The 18,967-nt window shown below is 44.7% G+C and overlaps 1 protein-coding gene across 4 annotated transcripts in view; it reads right to left on the bottom strand.

Moving 5' to 3' along the window:
- Positions 1-14,264, bottom strand: part of SNX10 (sorting nexin 10) — a 404,844-nt gene extending 390,580 nt beyond the window's left edge. For 2 of the 4 annotated variants that reach the window (XM_078663466.1, XM_078663469.1), the window contains exon 1: positions 14,139-14,264. The gene's annotated coding sequence lies outside the window, so the exon portion shown is untranslated. The remainder of the gene's footprint in view (positions 1-14,138) is intronic. The other 2 variants (XM_078663468.1, XM_078663467.1) reach the window with 2 other exon arrangements.
- Between the last annotated feature and the right edge of the window lie 4,703 nt (positions 14,265-18,967).

The raw sequence follows: 18,967 nt of genomic DNA, 5'->3' as shown, positions 1-18,967 counted from the left end.
CCCGTGCGGGCGATGAGAACAGCGTCATCCGCATATAGCAGAGCCGGAATCTGCTTCCCACCTACCCGCGGGACATCAGCGTTGCCTGCTAACAAGGACTTTCCTAGATCATTAATATAAATAGTGAATAAAAGTGGGGCCAAAATGCAGCCTTGTCGGACACCCTTATTTGACCTAAAGCTGTCAGAACATCGCCCTTCCCTAGTTACCCGGACCTTCGCAGTAAGTCCTTGGTGCAAGCTTGCTATGAGGGCCACCAAGGAATCCTCGATACCAAGCTCACGGAGTATAACCCAGAGCTTGGCCCTATTAACCAAGTCGAAGGCCGAGGAGAGGTCCATAAAAGCTAAATATAGTGAACCCTCCCCGGCCACCGTGTACTTAGATATCAGGAGATGTAAATTTGAGCATTGCTCTAAGGTTCCCCGTTTTTCCCTAAAGCCATATTGAATCTCTGCGAGGCCCCCACAGAGCTCCAGGTTTGATCTCAATTTAGTCCTCACTCTTTACTACTGAAACTAAAAAAATACACTTTGTATATGTAAGGGTGTGGCTGTGCATGTAAATATGTGTGGCTCTAGGACTATTTACTACTCACTCACTATTTAATACTCACTCACTTTGTACTACTCGCTCTCTAATACTCGCTTTCCTAATAACTCTCTCCTACTCACTATCAACTACTCACTCTACTACTTACTCTGTGTGTGGGTACTAATGCAATAGGTCTCGCATATGCAAGCTATTGGCAATATAAATGATAATGCCATTTATTTATGATTTTAAAAAAAAAAAAAAGAAATGTCATGAGCAATGCCAATAGCTCTACCTTTAATAATGCCAAGACCATTGCATTGTAAATGCTTGTTTTAGGTCTCGGCCTAGCGTACACTGCACAGCAGTGTCGCGCAGCCGAGATTTTATGTTTACAAGTATGGGGGCTTGAACCTGCCCTTCTCCATTGGCTGGCTTCCTAAACGGAGGCCAGCCATTGGAGGAGAGGGGCTTCACTCTGTTCAAGTCCCGTCTTTTTCGGATTCGGGGGCGTGTTTTTTGCAGTTTTTAACTCAGTGACGTCATCCGTCACTCAACAGCAAAAACCACGCCCCGAATGCAAAAATGGCAGCACTTTTCTGACGCAAATTTCTGCCCGACCGCCGCCGGAAGAAGTCGAGAAGCTGCAGAGTCCTCCGGTGAGTGCTCGCTTTTCTTGCCTCTCTTCCCTGATTGTGCTTGTGTTATTGCCTCTGTCCCCTCTGTTGTGCGTCTGCCCCCTCGTTGTGCTTGCTTTCCGGCCCCCCCTCGCTGTGCTTGCTCCCCTGCACCCTCGTTGCTAGTGCTTGCTCTCCTGCCCCCTCGTTGGTTGTGCTGGCTCTCCTGCCCCCCCCCTCGTTGGTTCTGCTTGCTTTCCTGCCCCCCCCGTTGGTTGTGCTTGCTCTCCTGCCCCCCCCCCCCCAGTTTGTTGTGTGCCCTGCTTGTGATCCGGTTTTTGTACCTCTGTGCCCTGCTTGTGATCCGGTTTTTGTGCCTCTGTGCCCCCTGCCCCCTCGTTGCTTGCTGCCCCCTTGTTGCTTGTGCTTGCTCTCCTGCCCCTGCCCCCTCGTTGCTGGTTGTGCCTCTGTGCCCGGCTTGTGATCCGGTTTTTGTGCCTCTGTGCCCTGTTCGTGCCTCTGTGCCCTGCTTGTGATCCGGTTTTTGTGCCTCTGTGCCCTGCTTGTGATCCGGTTTTGTGCCTCTGTGCCCCTCTGCCCCCTCGTTGCTTGTGCTTGCAGCCCCCTCGTTGCTTGTGCTTGCTGCCCCCTTGTTGCTTGTGCTTGCTCTCTTGCCCCTGTCCCCTCGTTGCTTGTTGTGCCTCGCTTGTGATCCGGTTTTTGTGCCTCTGTGCTCTGTTTGTGATCTGGTTTTTGTGCCTCTGTGCCCTGTTCGTGCCTCTGTGCCCTGCTTGTGATCCCTGTTCGTGCATCTGTTCCCTGTTCGTGCCTCTGTTCCCTGTTCGTGCCTCTGTTGCCTGCTGGCCGGTACTCCACTGTACTGTGCCAGATGGATCTCCTAATGAAACACAGAGTCCTCTTGGAATGAATATCCGATAAGGCAATCTTGAAGATCTACAGAACCATATTAAACAATATATTACAGTTGATGAATTTAAGATCAACATTGGTAGGGGACTTCAGTGACCAGTGGAATGAGGCCCTGCAGTGCCCAAATAGGTGGCCGTATGGGCAGGATTTAGACTATTGCAGATTCAGATATCCCATAGGTTGTACTATTCCCATACAAGGCTACATTTGGCAGACTACAACTAGAGGTTGCTGGTTGGGGGGGGATTTTTCTGTTACACAGTAGGGGCATGCCCTAGATTATTCCCTTTTTGGGATAAAAAGAGTAACATATTCGGTAGAATTACTGAGACTGAGGAACACACAAAGCTCCTGGGTACCTGGATTTAGTGCAACCTACGGAACCCATATTATGAAAAACTGTTCTGTGACATAGGTCTGGTGGTGGCCGGACAAGATGTGGCAAGAAAGTGAGGAAGGAGAACCTTCCAAAGGTGGTTATATGAGAGGCCCACATGGATTGGTGTATGGCACCACCTACCACAATATCTGAAGGAACCCAGACAGTGGCTACACTCATCTCGCCTATACCATCATTGAACTCAATGACCATTCCCCAACCTCAAGTGGGAAGCTACTATACCACTCCTACAATAGACATGCACATTGATACCACGGACATTTCGCCTCCCCAAACAGCTCATACACCAACACCTATTACTTACTCCCCCATCTCTGTCCTGATCAACCAAATTAATGTGTTAGCATCCAGCATCTCATTTTAGGATGATATGCTTAATCTTTCAACCATCATGAAAGATCTTCTTACCCTACATAGAGCCACCAATGACACAGTGAATCTGATCAGTCTCCAAACGAGAAACTATTGCCCCACTAATGCTCCCATTGACAACTCTATTCAACACAACCAAAACTATGCCCAACCTAGTATAACTACACCCTATGTCTCCCTCCCGTTCAACACCATTCATGATAGTCTATCCTCCATCTCTGGGTCAAAGAGACCAAGCATTCATCTCTCTGACAGTGACATCGATGACATTCTTATATCCTATGACCTGGATTCTGACACAAGTAAGTCTCATTGCAGTGCAATTCAATCCATTGTAACCAACCCCCTCAGAGAACCTACACTTAATAACAGAGCGGTTAACAGAGATAACCTCACAAACATCAATTTAGGACTGACTGGCTCAATCCCCTCGTTCAACAAGCTGAAATGTGGGCTTTTAAATTGTAGATCTGCCAGCAAACATGCTACTGATATCTTCAATCTCCTTTTAGATGACAACTTAGACATTCTGGTCCTCACAGAAACTTGGCTAAATAGCTCCTCATCTCCCATTCTCCACCTACTAGTTCCTCCCTCCCATGATCTAATTCGACTTGATAGGATTGGGAAAATTGGTGGAGGGGTAGCCTGCATTTATCGTAACTCACCATCAGTCAAACAAACAGACTCCATTGAACTGTCTTCGTGCGATTATCTTTGCATCAATATCTCAGACTCTAATCGCATCACTTGTAAGTTACACATATTTTACCACCCCCCCAGGTGATAATTTGACTTGTATTGATGAGATTATGGAGATCATGGCATCCAACTCCAACTCCCTAGTTCCTCATATTTTCTTAGGCGATTTCAACCTCCATTGGAATAATGCTAGTGATCATATTGTAGGCCGTTTTAAAGAATTTCTATCAGAGCAGGATTTATCCCAATTCTGTGAAAGCCCAACGCATAACAAGGGAGAGACTTTGACCTCATCATTGCAAAATCTAACATCATCCTACTGGAATCCATCACTCCCTGCGATTGGTCTGATCATTACTGCATCCTCTTCTCCATCAATACTGAAGTAATGCATAAAAGGGGACAACCGTTAAAGTTAAAGCAATGGAAACGGAATCTACAAAACATCAATCCCATCTCCCTAGTAAACCAGTGCAACTCCGCTCTGACCCTCATGACTGACATAACTGATGTACATGAGCTTACAACCTTCTACAACGACAAGATGCTTGAAACTCTTGACTCCACAGCTCCATTACAGGAAAAAAAATGTTTCCACTAAGAGTTCCAAGCCTTGGGTCAATGAAGACCTGAACTTGGAGCGTAGACAGCTAAGAGCTGCTGAACGTCTTTGGAAATCAGCTCCTAACACTCTCAACCTGGATCATCTTAGAAAATTAAGGAATTCATACAATAGGAAGATTCTTAAGGCAAAGGCAGACTTTTTCCGAACTCAGCTGAACCTAGCGAGCAACCGACCAAAAAAACTCTTTGAAATCATCAAGGAACAATCTTGCAATACAACTAACTACAGTGAGCTAAATGACCTGGCCACTCCTACATGTGACGTGCTTGCCAATTTCTTCCATGAAAAGACTAGAACTATTGAGCTAGACATCCAATCAAAGTTGGCCACCCGCTAACCTATGGCACTAGATCCCAAATTGGACGGTTTATCTGAAGACCTTTTTAATTATATTAACCCAAGGGAAGTTCCAAAAAAACAATGCCTCCTGGCACACCTTCTCGCCAATCTCTCAACAAACTATCTACAACACTCTACAAGCAATCAACCCTTCCAATCATTTCTCGGATCCCTTGCCACCTGCCCTTTTCAAGATTTTAAAAACCTCTATACTACCATTATGGTCTAAAATTGTAAACGCCTCCCTGACTCAAGGTGTCATTCCGGACTGTCTTAAAATAGGACCGGTCACTCCTATATTAAAGAAGGCAGACGCCTCTCCAGCTAATCCCAACAACTACCATCCTATAACCAATATCCCCACCTTGGCTAAACTATTGGAGAAATGTGTTCAAATTCAATTATGCAATCACATTGAGATCTTCAACCTCTAAGACAGTCACCAATCGGGCTTCCGAAGTGGGCACAGCACAGAATCTGCACTCACGCACATTATGGATGATGTACTAATCATGCTTGATCGAAATGAATCATGCCTTTTGATACTTCTTGATCTGTCTTCCGCCTTCGATACGGTCAAGCACGATAAGCTCCTAGCCCTATTGGAAAGAAGGATGGGCCTCTCGGGCATTGTGTTACAGTGGTTCTCCTCCTTCCTAAATAACAGATCTCAAAGATTCAAGATGAAGAACTCACTCTCGCAACCATCCATGGTCACTCTTGGTGTACCTCAGGGATCTGCCCTTTCACCCATTCTCTTCAATTTGTTAATGGAGCCCCTGGCGAATGCTCTGAATTCTGAGAACATTCTATATCACCTATATGCGGAGGACACCCAGCTATACCTTAAAATCACCTCGCCAGATGACTTTGTTGCTCTTAATACTACGCTTCTGAACACACAAAGCTGGCTCACCAACAACCACTGAGGAGAAAAGCGTTCCCTTTATCTTGGGAGCGACCCTCTGGGCGCTGCTGTATCGGATCGACACTGCGATCTGTTCTTAGCTTTAAATCATGCGAGACCAGTAGATAATCAGTTCTTCAAATTTCAAACATTATTTGATTTATTTCTTCACTTTTTTTCATGTAACAGTTCACATCGTGAGGCATATCATGATCTTAAATCCAAATAGATATATAGAGCTTTTCCCAATGCATTTCGTACCTATAACCGGTACTTCATCAGGGGAATCTGTGGAAATAATAAGTGTAAATGAGGGTCCATCAATCTATCTATTCCGTTTCAAAACTCAAATAACATAAAAATGCAGTACATTTTGCAAATATGTCAGTTGCTAAAAAATCACACTCAAAAACAACTCAATTAAATTAAAGTTCAATCTCTCTGAAAACAGCTTTACGGAAAAAAAAAACCAGTTTCACCTAGTATCTTAAGCATGGTGCAACTACGTGAACATGACATCGTATCTCCCATATAAAACATGGTAAGTTTGCTTGATAACAAAAACTTGTGAGAGCAAACAATATTTCCTAGTTGGCGTGAATGTTTCTTATTCTATGACGGGTCTTAAGTACAAACACAACTTCTAACAGTCCCCACTCTAATCACAATCTTATCGTATTACCGCTGATGTGAAGATGAATGCGTTGTACTCTCAACGTGAACAAACGCGGGATCAACCCGTCGCTGTTGATAAAGTGTGATGTGTTAGAAAGTGAAAACGACCTCCCGTTCAGGTGACTAAAAAGTGAAAACGGACTAAGGCTAAAGTGGCAAATAGGTTCAGCCATGTTGAAACTGGTTGAATATCCCACCGAGTGTTGTGAAATACTGTCGATAACCGTCTAATTCACTCAACCTTGTCGTGTGAAAAAACAATCTGAATAATAAAGTATAAAAAACATATGCAAAAATCAATATTTAACGATAAATCATATAGTGATACATTTAGTAACTGTAGTTCACAGACGAGTTAGTGTTGTACTTGTTCATTAATAACACGAGAGGTCCAAGCGTTCATTGAGCCCATGTGGCTTTAAAGAATCCAACTTAAAAATCCATTGGTTTTCTTTTTGTAGGAGTTTTCTATTCATGTCTTGATTACCAGTGGTAGTAACCATTTCAAGTACCAAAAACTTTAGTTGAGAAATGTTGTGTCTTTTCTCATTGAAGTGGGCAGCAATTGGCGATTTTTTATTTTTTGTTCTTATATTACTTTTGTGTTCAGTCAGACGAATCTTAATCTTCCTGGTGGTTTTGCCCACGTATACCAGTCCGCATGGGCATTTGAGGAGATATATAAGATTCATACTGTCACAGGTTGCCGTGACTTTGAGACGTATTGGGTTCCCTTGTCGTGAATGATTAATGACGGTTCCCTTGATAATTGCATGACAGTTATTGCAATTAAAGCATGGTATTGTACCTTTGAACAATTCATGTGTGGTATCTGAAATTCTTTTTCTGAGCATGTCTTGGATGTTACTACTACGAGTGTACGCAAATATTGGCTGATTGGAAAAGATCCCTTTGAAGTCTGGTTCATTGGATAAAATCTGCCAATGTCTGAGAATGGATTGTTTGTATGCATAACTCTTGGTGGAGAAAGTTGAAACAACTACTGCTCGTTTTTCAGATGTTTTGGGGGAACTCCTCAATAGATCTAAGCGGGATTTGGAATCGCATTTAATGGTTGCAGTTTCTAATATTTTCGTAGGGTGACCCCTCTCTTGAAAACGTTGGATCATGTTTTGTATTTGTGTCTTGGATTCTTCAGGTTCAGAAACAATTCTCTTGACTCTGTAAAGTTGAGATAATGGCAAGTTGTTTTTCAACGAATTTTGGTGGAAGCTAGCATAGTGTAGAAGGTTGTTGCGGTCTGTAGATTTTTTGTACAGTGTTGTCTTGATTTTGTTCCCTTCGATTTGTACCAGAACATCTAGATATGCTATACTTTTCTGGTCGATAGTATAAGTGAATTGTATCCGGTCGTTGATTTTATTCAAATCTTCCAATTGTTGTAGTAATGTTGGTTTCGGACCAATCCATAGGACAAAAATGTCATCGATATATCTGTAGAATATCCTTGCATGTCTTTTCCAGTGTTCACCATTCAGAATGTGATTGTTTTCAAAGTTCATCATGAAGATATTCGCGTAGCACGGTGCTGCACAATTGCCCATGCTGGTACCTGTGAGTTGCAAAAAATAACCATCTTGCCATTGAAAATAGCTTTGGTAAAGTGTGAAATTTAACAGTTCCAATAGGGAAATTTGAAACTTCTGATCCAGATCGGAACTCAGTAAAACTGCTTCTACCGCTTCAATCCCCAAATTGTGAGGGATCGACGTGTACAACGCCTGAACATCAATAGTACACAGCCAAATTTCTTGATCTGTTGGGATGTTGATTTGTGTTAATTTCACTAAAAAAAACGGTTGTATCTTTGATGTAGGTAGCAGCTTTGGTTGTGAAGTCTTTCAGATGCACATCTAAAAATTGGCCAACTGGTTCATGTATACTACCTCTGGTATTGGCAATAGGTCGAAATGGAGGTCGTTGTAAGTCCTTATGTATCTTAGGAAGCATTTGAATAGATGGAATACTCGGAAATTGCTTGTTCAAAAACTTCTTGGTTTTCAGTGATATTGTTCCATCATCATAAGCACTCTCTAGAAGAGTCAACAGGTGTGGCACGCTACATTCTTACAACGGTACAACATTAAGCCTGTGCCCAACCGCCCCCTTGTTTTCACCAACAACCACCTCATGCTAAACACCAAAAAAACGGAATTCATTCTCATCTCACCACCAAACTACACCCCAAAGATAGACCTCTGGTTAAAACACCTAACCTCCTTTGACTGTGTCCCCCCATCATAGACTCTGCTAAATCCCTAGGTGTCACCATTGACAAACACTTGAATATGCAGTCGCACATCTCTACTGCCACCAAGGGAGCTAATCACAAAATGAGTATATTAAGAAAACTTAAACCCTTCCTCCCTCAGGTGGACTTGCTGTACAAGCTCTTGTACTACCAAGACTAGACTACGGAAGTACCACCGTCGCTGGTCTCCCGAAATACAGGCTTGCACCGTTGAGAGCAGCTCTGAATGTTGCGGCTAGACTGGTATCAGGAACCAAAAGAAACAATCACATCTCACCAACCTTGAAAGCACTGAACTGGTTGCCTTATGAAGCAAGAATACACCTTAAAGTGACGTGCATGACGCACAAAGCAATTCACAACAATACACCCAGCTACTTGGCGCTAAAGTTGGAAAAATCAGGAGGCTGCAGACAACTATGAAGTGCGAGCACTCTACTTCTGAAACCCCAATCCTTCAGGAAGAAGAGAACAGGCTGTAGAGCTTTCTCAGGGATTGCTCTAAAGATTTGGAACTCTTTACCACCCAGACTGCGTGGAATCACCTCCCTCACTGTATTCAAAAAGGAAGTAAAAAGTCTATTAATGAACAAATTCATGTCCTAAATCGAAGTATGGGACGTATTTGATTGTATGTCTTTTTATCACATCCCCTGTTGCTCCACAATTGTTTGCTGATTAATGTTTTTCGTTGGATGTAGATCTGTGCGACTGATAGCACAATATCTAATGTAAGTTTTTCTGCAGATGCTATTGCTCTATTATGACAAATTGACATTTTGTTTGTGTTGACTACCTCTTCCACTGTTTATTCTTCTATTGTAAAGCGCTCCGATACCCTTGTGGGTCACGTTCGCGCTATATAAGACTTTATAAATAAATAAAATAAATAAAGTCAGGATGTCACAAATAGTAGGAGAAAGTCAGCAGACCCTTATTACAGTTCTGTGGCAAGTCATAATGGGAGTTGGGTCAGGGAGATGTCGTTTACCACCCCACTGATCCCACCTCCATACACCTTATGCAATAAAAGCAGTGTTCCATGGCTCTGTTGATATCTAAGTGAGGTCTGAATGGCTACTGTGGCAAGAGGTCAATTTAGGCCAAATGTTCTGGAGAAATAACGGTGAATGAAGTTGGACCCTTTCTTAAAGGGAGATGTACAACAGTATTCATCTGGGCTTGTTTGTTATAATGAAACTCAATAAAACTGTTTTAAAAACAATAAGCAGAACAGTAAGAACAACAAAGCTCGCGCTCTCAAGGTAGAAAAAGCCTGTTAACAGCCAATTCAAGAGATTATTAGTATAGGTTATCTTTTGTTGGGGGGAGTTCAACTTGCTCCGTGGTTATACCTTGAAAACTGGGCAATCGAGATCTATAGTGCCTCACATAATGATCAGTCCAAGAGATAGGCAGGTTTTGAGTCAAAGACAAATTAAAGGTTATAGCCTGGAACAGATAAAGGGCATGACCCTTGATGTGCCAGTAGGCGAGCAAAACAGATACATACTCAGCAACTGTCTCACTGAGTGTTAAATGCAAGAATAATTGATGGACAGAATGCGTAACAATGTCATACATTCACCCCAGTACAAAGATCTGGGCCTAAATCTATCGTTTTTTTGCCGATTCCAGTTTGAACCCAGCCATATGCAAATCAGTCTTGACCCTGTGTCCAATGGGAACAGTCCAGCTCGAACTGCCAGGCCAGGTCCTCCCTGGAGTGGAAACAAGCATCCAAGGACCGGTTTCAGGGTTTCACCCCTCATCAGGCAGAATAGCTTAACTCCAGTGGCATGGAGAGCACGGGACCCACATCTAGGCATACCCATCCCACTCGGGGTGACAAATGCAACAACAATTGATGGACAGAATGCGTAACAATGTCATACATTCACCTCAGTACAGAGATCTGGGACTAAATACTTTGTTTTTTTGCTCACCATGCCATTCCAGTTTGAACTCAGCCATATGTAAATCAGTCTTGACCCTGTGCTTAATGGGAACAGACCAGCCCGAACTGACAGGCCATGTCCTCCAGGGACTGGAAACAAGCATCCTAGTACCCATTTTGGGGTTTCACCCCTCATCAGCCAGGATAGCTTGACTCCTTGCTTAGCAGTTCGGGCTGGACTGTTCCCAAGAGGTACAGGGTCAAGACTGATTTGCATATGGCCACCTACTAAACAGAACTGGATAGTTTAGAAGAAGGCGAGGACTAAGTAAGTAGTTCTCCTTACATCTCCCCGTACATTTTCTTTATGTGATCAGTTATGCACCAATGATTGAGTAACCAGTTTTGAGAAAATGATAATCATTGATGTAGTCCCTAGTTTGGTGCATGCCTGAACGCTTAGTAATTCCATACCCAGGCATCACTCTAGTTGATTTGAAGGGTGTGCCACTGACTCAATTCCTTTGTCCTTAGGAGTTCCATGGAGGATTACCACAAGGCTCAAACGTCAACTACTATACCACAGGACAGAATCTCTGAAGGCCTATTGAGGAGTCCATGGGGTAGCTAGTTTATCTTCTTAAAGTTTAAACTGTATTCCAATTTGATTCAACCCTGGTTTCCTCTCCTCATACACAAATCATCACACAATTATATTGTTATCCACCAGCAACTTTTTTTAAGTCCCACACGCTATATTTTGATTGTGACTATCGCATTACATCAGAAACATTGTTTTCGTTGTTTATTTGTTCTCCATAATAAATTCTGTTTGTGTCTGTAGGATTATAAGCATTGAATTGTATGGTACGTCGCCTTCGTAATGTTTTGTACATAGGATAGTAGTACCTTGCATGATAATAGTCATTGGCACCTACTTGTTAACAAATCTAATCCTTGGGAACCTTACTCCACAGCGAAAACCCACGTCATTAGAAACTTCACATCGAAGCCTGAGGCATGTGAACAGCGATATCAGGGGTGTGCCCCCAAAAAAGCAGATCTGAGGAGCAGACTCACTCCTCAACTTGTGGCACATTATTTCATACTTCTGATAGTTATATCAAAGCAGGAAGCCTGTAAGAATGCAGCAAATCAACAGGTGTAACAAACAAGTTTACCAAATTTCAGAGTGCTGGCACAGACAAAAGGCTCAGAAGGAAAGAGTGTGCCAATGCGAGTCTTATGACACTCAGGTGCGCTAATGTTGACACTGGATGTGTTTACAGGGAAACTACTACTACTACCACTACTCCAGGCAGCTGCAGCGGATCCTGAGCTATGTGATAATGTCAAAGCAGACAACTTCGGAATAAAGCTGCTGTTCAAGACTACGCTAGGCATGCATCAAGCCCACACCATCCAACATGAGCAAATGTGCACTGTGTAATCCTTCAGAAAGGAAGTCAGAGCCAAGAACAGATTGGTTATGGCACATACTTGCATGCATAATATAGGTGCCACCATGGCAAATAGGACCCTAGCCCCCCTTCCCAGAAGCTGAAACTCATGAAGAGCAGATGGTGCCCCATCCTTAGAGGTTAGTGTACGCCCCATGCCTGCCTCTCCACCATTCAAGACTTAAACAGAGTCCATGAGTTCCTGGAACCGACCAACAATAGGAGGCAAAAAGGGGTTGGCACCTACTCTGACATAATAGCCCCAAACGAAAATTTAGAGGAACAACAATGGGCAGTAGAAAGAGCAGACAAATGTATAAAGCCATCCCCTACTGCTCCACCCTTCTCTATCCCAAGACATTAGGTGTATCTTGAGGCGGGTATGGTCTGCAGAAATCCCTGAAACTCTTCCAAGGCAAGTGAGAACCAGAAATGGTCCTCTATCAAAAACCAAGAGATGATTAAACATCTCCAGTTCATGGCCCTCATCGAGCTCTCATGAAAACACGCATGCAGACCAATGGAACTATCACCACTGACTTGCAAGTACTGTAACGATTTCAGTTCAAATCACTTGCAGAGGTAGGACCGGCAAGTGACCTGGGAATGGGGCACGGGAAAAGGTTGAAAAATAGGAACAAAATCCTGAAGACAAAGCAAACAAGAGCCACTGCTACCATAACTATCTGGGTGAACATCAAGAAGGGACAGCAATTTGGGTTACCATCGGTTATGCAGGGGCCGGTCGTCAAAGGCAGTGGCCATCCCCACTTGAGTTACCTATGTGCAAGGTCTGTGTCCAATATCCTTCATGTGATTGTTTTTGTTTTGTTTGTTTTTATTGTTTTATAGAGCGCGAACTTGACCCTAGGGTATCAGAGCGCTTTACAAGGGAAACATAGCAGTGTACAATAGGCAAGGAATCACAATAGTTAAGATCGGGTAAGCTTACCTAAACCAAACATTTGTGCTTAACCCTTCTCTACCGTCATCATTGCACAGTGCAGCCACTCAACAATATGCACCTTACAATATAAATGTAGATAAAGAAAGCTCTGAAAAGAACTACAAAAAACAGCCAACCAACAAAGATAAAAGTTGCCAATAAAAGTGAAAGAGCTCACTAAAAACATCAGTCTGTCCCTTAAATCTCCATATAGAGGAAGGTGTCACATTAGCACACTGTTCTCTAATTTCTGGCTCACAGGAGCTACTTTTTAATAACCTTGGGTAATTGAGGGGCAATGGAATATTAACACTAACTCGAGTTCTCGTGTTCTACTAGTCCAGTTCTTCTTATGTCCTTCCACAACAGTTCTCTCCCGCTACGTTGGCTGGCTGTAGGTAAGACAAAAGCACCAGCATCTCTGGGTCGATTTGGCTGTTGGGCATCTGCACTTCATAAAAGCTTAATGCGCATGTCGAACACAACAATAGCCTGTTTAACAGCTGCAGTGCTGTAACTGTGCAAAGGCTGTGCGTCAGTGCTTCGGTATAACATGTGAACAACTTTTTATTTTTATTTTTTACTTTAAGAAGCCATCAAGTTATTGCACAATAAATAAACTCCAAACACAACAATGAATTATTAAATACTTAAAGAATATATATTAATCATTTCGATCCAAGTTAGCGCCACATTAATGTATGTCTCAAAATAAGTTAATTAATCACGTAGTCTAAAATTCGAGTATTTCTCGGCCTCTTAACACAAATTAAAGAGAGAATTAGTCACAGGAATCCTCTTCTATTTAACACAGGTGCCGTGAGACTGTCCCGCTCACTTGTCAGTGGGACAAATGAAGGCGTTGGGGCGTCTGGCAGCTGAACGCTTTGCCCATACCTTAACACATCTCTACTTCAACACACATATAAACCCAGATAAGTGAAAAGTGGAGAATACTGAAAGCATCTCCAGTACTTCACTCGGAATAACTGATAACCAGCTGATCCCTCCTCCGTTCACTGGGCGTAGAGTACATCAAACAAGCAGAATAGTATAATAATGGCTAATAGCGACAACATGAAGGTCGGAGAATAAGAAAAAACCCAGAATATTTTTCGCCGAATATGTTTGAATGAATGAATGACTAAATGAAGAAACGCTGGTCTAGCGCGGTTGCGAATCACATCTAAGTCAACATATGAATTATTCTGACCCATCGGAGGCTTTTTGTTATAAAAGTGTTATTAATTTTGCAGATTGCAAACATGTAACAGGATACAAATAACACAACAAACTCAGCGGCTGTATAAAATTAGTCACAACGGAAGCGGCTGAAACTGCAAAGACTTTAAACGAAGGGTCTTCAAATAGCTCCCTTAAACAGCGTTGTGAACCACTGAGACACGTGTAGAGAAAGCAACATGTTTCATACATTCAACATTTTGAAAAACGAGGGGCTTACCTCCGACTTCCACGCGGAGGATCCTAAGCAACTGAATCCAATTACTGCCTTCCTGAACCCCCACTCCAAATTTAAGAAGCGAAAGCGTTCGGAAAACTAGTGCAGTGATTGACACACAGAAGGGCGGTACTAAAGAGAGTGCGTAGAAATACTGCCCCGCCCAAATCTTGCCATTGGTTAGAATAAAATGATGACACGCCCCCAGCAAAAGGCGCCTCCAACCGGAACAGTACGAATTGTCCCTCCGGAAGTCTCTGCAAGACCTTAATGTTCCAGAAAATACTGCCCCTTGTGCCCCGGAAGAGGTTGAACAGCACATACGAGCCGCTAAACTAGGTGAAACTGTCTGTAGCTGAATATTTAAGGTGTGTGTGGTGTGTGCTGACGCTTGAGACTAAGGCTCATGTGGAAAAAGTGATCCTCAGGAGGACGACATCGGGCACAGACTGATCTCCATTTTTACTCGACAAAAAAGAGCGTAGCTTGTTGGATACAGTCGCACTGCACATCTGCATTCAGGTGTGTTTCAGGGTTGCCACATTTTTTATTTTTTGCAGATCTACACAACGCGGAGCCGACCCGAAGGCATTGGAGCGCTTTACATAACCACATATGCTTTACATACATTACATAAGGTCACATTCATTTAAAAAATACATTTTAGGCAGGGGAAAATGATGGGATTTGCCCCAGAATCGCAGGATGTTGAGCCATGTCGGTACTCTGAACTTGGAGGCAGGAGGCAGTTCTGACCTGGCGCCACATGATCTTCCCCGAGATTATTTATTTTATTTTCAGTTTTATATAGCGCATACTTGACCAGAAGGTAATGGAGCGCTTTACATGCGCACCTGTTATTTTACAAACTGAGGGGCAGATTCACAAGGCTCTTGCGACACTTTTGTGTCACTTTTTCCATGTTAAACAGGACGCAAAAGTGGCGCACAGGCCTTGTGAATGAGTCCCAGACTGTTGTAATAAACATGACGAGAAGGCAAGAAGCGTTGTCAGTTGGGTTTATTCTTCACAGGCACATAGCATTGCAATGTCCCTTGTGCCTCAGCCAGCAGCAACTGCCAAACTGACTCAGTCGCGAGGTACACTCCGTGCTTAATTTGTAAAATATAAAGTCCAGGTGCTCAAATATTTGTTTGAGGCCACACCCACTTCCCACTGGCTCCAGCCACTTCTTCCACAGTGCGCCCTTAACTCCCCATACCCCTCTGTTTCCTCCACCAGACCTGCAAACGTCCTTACAGCTCCCTCCTGTAGGAGAGTAGGGTCTGCAATCCTATGATCACCCAGATTTTTGCTTTTTGTTTCACTGGTTTACGACTTTCCCTGGCTGTGGGCCTGCTAATCAGACCCACAGCCTAGCTGTTCTCTCTATTCCAAATTGTACCCAGGTACTGAATTGGCACTGGGCCCTCTCTAAGTCCCTGTACCCAGGGCTGAGGTGTACCCAGAAGTCTCCCAGGGGCTGCAGCATGTATTATGCCACCCCTGGGCTGACTAACCAAACAGACACAACTGGCTGCTTGACAGCTGGGGCAAAGTGGTGTACTCACCCTTTGCTTTAGATATAGTATACCTATATCTAAACCTAAATGGACACACAGATCTCCTATCAGTCACTCCTAAGCAGGCCTTGACAATCCTGAAGGCAGAGTGCTTGGAATCGTGTGAGATGGTGCTCTGGCATGAGCTGAGCCTGTCTGCGGATTTCGGGATCTATCCCTTAGCCGTTTCCATGATATCGCATACCATATACTCTTAAGTGCATTATAATCCTCGCGGTTATATGCCAACTCTGGTATCGCTTTATCAAAACATGTCGAGTAAGGTGTCATACGAATTGGAATACTAACCCCTCGCCAATTATGGAGACGGGGTTAGCATTCCACCCTTCTAGAGGGACACGACATGTTGGTAACCAGTAACCCCGGTTAAAGTCAGACAGAGCCTTAGCTCCACAAAATGGATGCTGCCACCGAGACACAAGTCTGCCCTCCTGTTGCTGGGAGTCCTCCCAGCGCAGGAGGCAAGGACAAAGGGTTTCCTGTCAGGGGCGGTGCCAGCACCGTCCCAGACAGGATTTTGTGTATCCTAGGTAGGCAGGGCTTTAGAGGAAGGTGACTGCAAGTGGCACCCCGGTGCTCACTGTGCATAGGCCGGCTTGAACCAGTTCCAGGGGCACACCAGACCCTGAGCTGGGGAAAGCCCGCCAAAGGAGAGGGGTGTAACCACCCCCCTCCTAGTCCCACCCATAGGGCAGGACTTAGTCGCGTGCCAGCCCCTTTTTCAGGATAAAGGTAGGAGCAGGCCCCCTTCCAAATTAGATCAATCTTTGAATCCTGAACCGACCTTCTACACGAAGAACTCAAGACTCTTCTCAAGATTTCTCCCTTGTGACTAAGGAGTAGTCACCCTGCAGCAGCAGGCACCAACCAAGCATCGCGGTTTGTTACCAGTCTCTCCCTCGGATCAAGACTGCTCCAGCACGACGAGAACCAGCTTCCCTGGCACCTCTGACCTCGACCTACATCATCAGCCCAGCTGTGATCCGTGGTTGCGACGAGACCTCGAGGGACCGGCCATCTTCAGAACTGCACGACGCTTGTCCAGCACGACCACCGAGTGACCCTCGACCGAGTGCTTTGGGGTAAGAGAAGTCCCGACCCTGAGCAGCTCCAACACCGAAGTTCAGCCCCCCTGCATCCACGAGATCTGCGTGGGGCCCTTCTGCTCTTTGCTGCTCACCGCGTTGTCCCGGTCACTTGCCCGTTGGCTAGTGGCCCTTTTACGACGCTTCACGACGACAAACACTGCTGGTCTGGTTGCTCCAGACTGGCCCTTGCTCCCCTCCAACAGAGGAGCACCCCGGACCCTCCTGGTCCACTCCAGACTCCATTTTAGGTCCACCGCGTGGGCTTGAATTTGCCAAGACTTGTTGCCCCAATCCTGGGTCCAGCGACGTCGACAGCAAGTACCTTCGTGGGACAGCTCGCACCTCCATCCTGGTCGCCGTCAACGCCTCCTGGTCCGAGAGACTGCAGAGCCCAGCAGCACCCACTCACCTGGTCGAGGTGACTTCGTCCGGTGCCACTCTGGTACCCACCTAAATCACTGGCTAGTGATTCAGAACTTGGTCCCCCCTGCTTACAGGTCTTCTTCTTCCCTGATCCAGGCTTGGATCTCCACGAACTTCTTCACTGGCCGCCTGCCAGCAACTTCTTTTCTTCAGGCTCCTGGTTCGACAACGAGGGTTTCCGACGCAACTTGAACCCTATGCAGCCGCAGCCCCTGGGCTAGGTAAACTGAGTACTCCGGTGTTCCAGCATAGTCCAACACCCTAAGTGTTCGGATCCACTCTTGTTTTCGACCCACCTAGTCGGGTTCGCCCGAGAACAGTAACTTTGTATTTACTAGCCTCCGTAGACTTTTTCCCGCCTTACGCGTGAGAGTTCCCACTCTGCACACGATGTCCACAGGCCTCCTGCTCCTAATCTAAGTGTTTAGTATTGTAGGCCTAGCGATTCTAAAGTCTATGAGAATAGTTATTTACCTGCTAGTAATTCGCATTCCACTTCTTGTGTATATGGTTTTTCGTGCCCCTCGGGCATTTGTGTAAATCGTGCGTCTTTCAGTAATTCTTTAAGAGTTTTGTTGTGTGCTTAGCTCCCTGCCTCATAAAGAGCCAGGGTAGTCCTGTTATAAATAAATATACTTTATTTTTTATAACAACTTGTGTGGTGTCCTTTCACTTGGTGTTCAAGGGGTAATGTGATGGTAAAACAGCTGGCTTAACACGCCCTCTAGAGTCTTAGCCTTAGACTGCTCGTATCCATGCTACTAGGATAGCTGGTCTATAAGGTTGACTTACAACCAATCATCAATAAGGGTTGTTTGGACTGATACATAGTGATCACTAGAATAGTGAGCACTGCATATCAGGCCAACTTCTCACATTGGTGAGCAGCGGTTGGGATTTGAGCTTGCTGTTGTTTTACCACACGTATCCTAAGAATATCATTTGAAAGATCACATAAGTACTGAGGTACATATAACTTAGCTTAGAATACTCTGAGTTCTACTGAACCAGCTGTTGTAGCTCCTAGGGCCTAGCACACCCTAAACTACAACTCTAGCAAGGGATCAGTAGGTAAACATATAGTGTAGGTAAGTGCACCACTTACACCTCACTAGAAAAGCATGTCTACCCAGGGAGAGTCTACTGAGACCCCCCTTGTGGTTATTGACCCTCCACAGGTCAAATCAAGATATGCAGCTCTCAGTTTCCAGGAGATGAGACAAGTGTGTACCTCCAGGAAACTGAAATAGGGGTCTAACCCCACCATTCCCTTTCTGATAGGTCTCTTAGAGACTTATGATGCTAGGAAAGCATCCCAGGCAGATGGGAATATGCCAGCCTTAGAGGGTACTCGTGGTGATCCAGACCTCCTTGACACTGAAAATGCAGTTGAGGAGGAGGATCAAGAGGAACTCTCTGGGGATGAGGCAGACAGGCCTGAACTAGTCAGCAGACTCACTAGGGCAAACTTAGACCTGCTTGGGAAAGGAGCTGGGGGCCCCCCAGTACTGACCCTAATCAGGCCTAACCTTGGAGTTAGGAGAGATAGATCTCCTTCTAGGGACTCCAATAGATCTCTGCACTCTAATGCCTCTTCTCAGAGGAGAAGGAACTCTCCCCAGAGGAGATGGACTTCCCCTCAGAGAATAGAGCATGAAGCCAGAATGAGACAGGCTACTCTGAGGATTGAAAGGGAAGAACTTGCCCTGGCCAAAGAAAAGCTTGCCTTTGCTAGAGA

Source organism: Lissotriton helveticus, chromosome 10 (genome assembly GCF_964261635.1).
Source record: "Lissotriton helveticus chromosome 10, aLisHel1.1, whole genome shotgun sequence".
NCBI lineage: Eukaryota > Metazoa > Chordata > Amphibia > Caudata > Salamandridae > Lissotriton > Lissotriton helveticus.
Note: the sequence above shows the minus strand (reverse complement) of the source record. Positions and strands in the feature narration are given on the sequence as shown.